Source organism: Chrysoperla carnea (assembly GCF_905475395.1).
Source record: "Chrysoperla carnea chromosome X unlocalized genomic scaffold, inChrCarn1.1 SUPER_X_unloc_115, whole genome shotgun sequence".
NCBI classification, from domain to species: Eukaryota; Metazoa; Arthropoda; class Insecta; order Neuroptera; family Chrysopidae; genus Chrysoperla; species Chrysoperla carnea.
The window spans coordinates 1-5,000 of NW_025408062.1; the positions used below are offsets into that span (position 1 = coordinate 1).

Below are 5,000 nucleotides of genomic sequence, written 5' to 3' on the forward strand. Positions count from 1 at the left end.
CTGTGGTAATTCTAGAGCTAATACATGCAAACAGAGTTCCGACCAGAGATGGAAGGAATGCTTTTATTAGATCAAAACCAATCGGTGTAAATTTTAATTTGCATCGTTTAATTTGGTGACTCTGAATAACTTTAAGCTGATCGCACGGTCTCGTACCGGCGACGCATCTTTCAAATGTCTGCCTTATCAACTGTCGATGGTAGGTTCTGCGCCTACCATGGTTGTAACGGGTAACGGGGAATCAGGGTTCGATTCCGGAGAGGGAGCCTGAGAAACGGCTACCACATCCAAGGAAGGCAGCAGGCGCGCAAATTACCCACTCCCGGCACGGGGAGGTAGTGACGAAAAATAACGATACGGGACTCATCCGAGGCCCCGTAATCGGAATGAGTACACTTTAAATCCTTTAACGAGGATCCATTGGAGGGCAAGTCTGGTGCCAGCAGCCGCGGTAATTCCAGCTCCAATAGCGTATATTAAAGTTGTTGCGGTTAAAAAGCTCGTAGTCGAATCTGTGTCCTACACTGTTGGTTCAATGCTCGCATTGTTTAACTAGCATGTTATGTGGGACGTCCTACCGGTGGGTGGTACAGATTATGTATAAAGTATATTTTAGTGTTATTATTTATTTAATGCATTATATATATTTTTATTATGTAATTTGTCGTAAGTGTTTAACCGTTAAGAGCGGTGGCAGCCCCCAATTGCAATCCCGTCGCGGTGCTCTTAATTGAGTGTCGAGGTGGGCCGGTACGTTTACTTTGAACAAATTAGAGTGCTTAAGGCAGGCTCAAATTTTGCCTGAATATTGTGTGCATGGAATAATGGAATAGGACCTCGGTTCTATTTTGTTGGTTTTCGGAACTCCGAGGTAATGATTAATACGGACAGATGGGGGCATTCGTATTGCGACGTTAGAGGTGAAATTCTTGGATCGTCGCAAGACGGACAGAAGCGAAAGCATTTGCCAAAAATGTTTTGATTGATCAAGAACGAAAGTTAGAGGTTCGAAGGCGATCAGATACCGCCCTAGTTCTAACCATAAACGATGCCAGCTAGCGATCCGCCGAAGTTCCTCCGATGACTCGGCGGGCAGCTTCCGGGAAACCAAAGCTTTTGGGTTCCGGGGGAAGTATGGTTGCAAAGCTGAAACTTAAAGGAATTGACGGAAGGGCACCACCAGGAGTGGAGCCTGCGGCTTAATTTGACTCAACACGGGAAACCTCACCAGGCCCGGACACCGGAAGGATTGACAGATTGAGAGCTCTTTCTTGATTCGGTGGGTGGTGGTGCATGGCCGTTCTTAGTTGGTGGAGCGATTTGTCTGGTTAATTCCGATAACGAACGAGACTCTAGCCTGCTAAATAGACGTACTTTACCGGCATCTCAAGGCCCATCGGCTGTTTGTTTCCCATTTCATTCATTTTCATGTGTGTTATGTATTGTATTTATATATGCATGTATTTTTGAGATTTAACGATCAAGATTATATTTTGTATATATTGTGCTTTATGTTGCATATGTTATGGTGTATGGGTACGCAGTTTTTTGATGTGGTTTTTACTGCCGGCGTACAAATAATTCTTCTTAGAGGGACAGGCGGCATTCTAGCCGCACGAGATTGAGCAATAACAGGTCTGTGATGCCCTTAGATGTTCTGGGCCGCACGCGCGCTACACTGAAGGAATCAGCGTGTCCTCCCAGGCCGAAAGGTCCGGGTAACCCGCTGAACCTCCTTCGTGCTAGGGATTGGGGCTTGCAATTGTTCCCCATGAACGAGGAATTCCCAGTAAGCGCGAGTCATAAGCTCGCGTTGATTACGTCCCTGCCCTTTGTACACACCGCCCGTCGCTACTACCGATTGAATGATTTAGTGAGGTCTTCGGACTGGTACGCGGCAATATTTCTGATATTGCCGATGTTGCTGGGAAGATGACCAAACTTGATCATTTAGAGGAAGTAAAAGTCGTAACAAGGTTTCCGTAGGTGAACCTGCGGAAGGATCATTAACGATATATATAAAATATATTTATTTATATTTTTTGTATTGTTTTTAAATATTCCAAAAAATAAAAATATTATTGATAAGAAATATTTTTTTTAACAAAATAACATATTAATATGTAATTTTCTCAAAATATATAATAGTAATTATGTGTTAAAAGAGATTTATTTTGGTTATGATATCATATTAAAGTAATACGCCAAACTTTTTTTATACACATAATATATCTATACATATAATATAGAGAATATTATATAAATATTAATAATATATTTGTTACATATAAAATATTTTTATATTCAATATTATTATTATTATTAAACAATAATTATTAATAAAATCTATAAATAATTTCTCTTATAAAAAAGTGAAATTAAAAATAGAATATATTGAAATTATTTGTTTATATGTATATAATCTCTATTAAGAAAAATAAAATAAGATTATAATTGATATAATCTATATTTTTATTTTTCTATGTTATATAATAAAAATAAAGAAAACACAAGATAAAATTTTTTTAAAGAATAAAATTTATTTCAAATTTAAATTTCTTTATGTTTTGTCTTGATATTTCTTTTTTTTTATTAAAAGTTATTATGTTAAAAAACAAACCCATTTGTTTTGTACCATATTAATATTATATATATTTTTATGTAGAAAATAATTTATAAAAAAAAAATAAATACATTTCTATAAAATATACCAAATATTAATTATTATATCTAGCTAGCACTAACAAAAATATCAAAAATGTTATGTATATATTTATTAATACCATAATATCTTTAATTTATATATATATATATTTAAAATAAAATATATAATTTATATTCTAGAAAAATTTTTTTATTTTAAAAGAATTTATAAAGATATATAAATTAATAATTTTATTTTTTATATTAAAAATAAAGATTATTATTAATAATAATACTTACATTTAAAATTTAAAAAGATTACCCTGGACGGTGGATCACTTGGCTCGTGGGTCGATGAAGAACGCAGCTAATTGCGCGTCAACTTGTGAACTGCAGGACACATGAACATTGACATTTCGAACGCACATTGCGGTCCTTGGATACTGTTCCCGGACCACATCTGGCTGAGGGTCGTATACATTATATTAATATAATAAAAGATTATTTTACATAAAATTTTTTTTATGAAAAAGAAATTTATCAATAATTAAAAAAGAAAATTTATTTTTTCATATTTAATTAAATTGATAAATAAAATTTTTATAAAAGAAATGTAAAATTATTTATATATGAATGTTTTACGCCAAATATAAGAAAAAAATAAATATAAAATGTTTTTAATAGCATTTAAAATTTATATATTTTTTATTATTTGTCGACATTTTTAAATTAATATATCAATATTATTTTTTATCATTTATATATAATATTATAAAACTTTATGTTAATAATAATATTAATAATAAATGATATTAATAATATATTTTTAAAATATTAAATAAAGAAGAATAAACAAAAATATTATATATTAATATTTTGTTATGGAATATTTTATTTGTAATAAAATTTTCAATATACTCGAAAAAAATTAATATATATAATTATTTATTTTTTATTTTCTTCTCTTTAGATAAATATAAAAATAATATTATATAATAATATTAAAAAAATTTGAGTATGAATAATTAAGAAAATTGTTTACTTATAAAATATAACAAAAACATAATATATAAAAAAAATTTTTGTTTTAATACTTCTAAAAACTTTTACGACCTCAGAGTAGGTGAGATTACCCGCTGAATTTAAGCATATTATTAAGCGGAGGAAAAGAAACTAACTAGGATTCCCTTAGTAGCGGCGAGCGAACAGGGATAAGCCCAGCACTGAACCCCGTGGCTGATAAACAGACACTTGGGGAATGTAGTGTTTAGGAAGATTCAATATAAACCTATTGTTATATAATACATCCAAGTCCATCTTGAATGGGGCCATATACCCATAGAGGGTGCCAGGCCCGTAGTGATTATTATTGATGATAGGTGAATCTTTCCTTAGAGTCGGGTTGCTTGAGAGTGCAGCTCTAAGTGGGTGGTAAACTCCATCTAAGGCTAAATATTACCACGAGACCGATAGCGAACAAGTACCGTGAGGGAAAGTTGAAAAGAACTTTGAAGAGAGAGTTAAAGAGTACGTAAAACCGTTCAGGGGTAAACCTGAGAAACCCGAAAGGTCGAAAGATGAGATTCATTTACTTTTTATCGTTAATCAACCAATTTGTACTAGCATGTGACAAAAATTTTTATTAGGAATTTATTTTTAGTAAAAATATATGCACTGCTGTATATTGTTAATTGTATGATAACGAGGTATGCACTTCTCATCTTGTAGGACGTTGCGACCCATTAAATATTAATCTATAGGCATTGGTGCGTTGATTAATGTACAATATTATTTTTTGATAATATTTTGTGTATGTTAAACGCCTATGTTTCTTGATTAATTGTTTGATGGTATTAATTATAAATTGATATTGAGTCGCGTTATTAACGCGTTCAGATCCACCACGAGTATAAATAGGTTTTTTTATTAAAACATATTATATATACGGATTTTATGCCGTTATATGATACTATTTAACTGTCAGTAGGTGTATGATAATGAACTGGCTCATTTTTTTTTATTAAAAATTTATCTGTCAGCGACGATATAGCTTTGGGTACTTTCAGGACCCGTCTTGAAACACGGACCAAGGAGTCTAGCATGTACGCAAGTCATTGGGAATAAAATATTTTTTCATCGAAATATTTATAAATTTTATGAAACCCAAAGGCACAATGAAAGTAAATATTATTTATATTTTTTTATAAATGATAAAAGGAGGATATATTTATATTATGTATTAAATATCGCACTCCTAGGGCGTCTTATATTATTATAATTTAGTTTTCGGATTATATTATAATAGAGGCGCACCTAGAGCGTACACGCTGGGACCCGAAAGATGGTGAACTATGCCT

At 32.1% G+C, this 5,000-nt stretch overlaps 1 non-coding gene and 1 pseudogene across 1 annotated transcript; both read left to right on the forward strand.

Annotated features, from left to right (window-relative positions):
• The first annotated feature begins 2,962 nt into the window (after positions 1–2,962).
• On the forward strand, positions 2,963–3,117 carry LOC123303649. The gene has a single exon (XR_006535751.1). It is a non-coding gene; the product is annotated as a 5.8S ribosomal RNA (ribosomal RNA).
• A 635-nt stretch (positions 3,118–3,752) lies between these two features.
• Positions 3,753–5,000, forward strand: part of LOC123303650 — a 10,804-nt pseudogene continuing 9,556 nt past the window's right edge.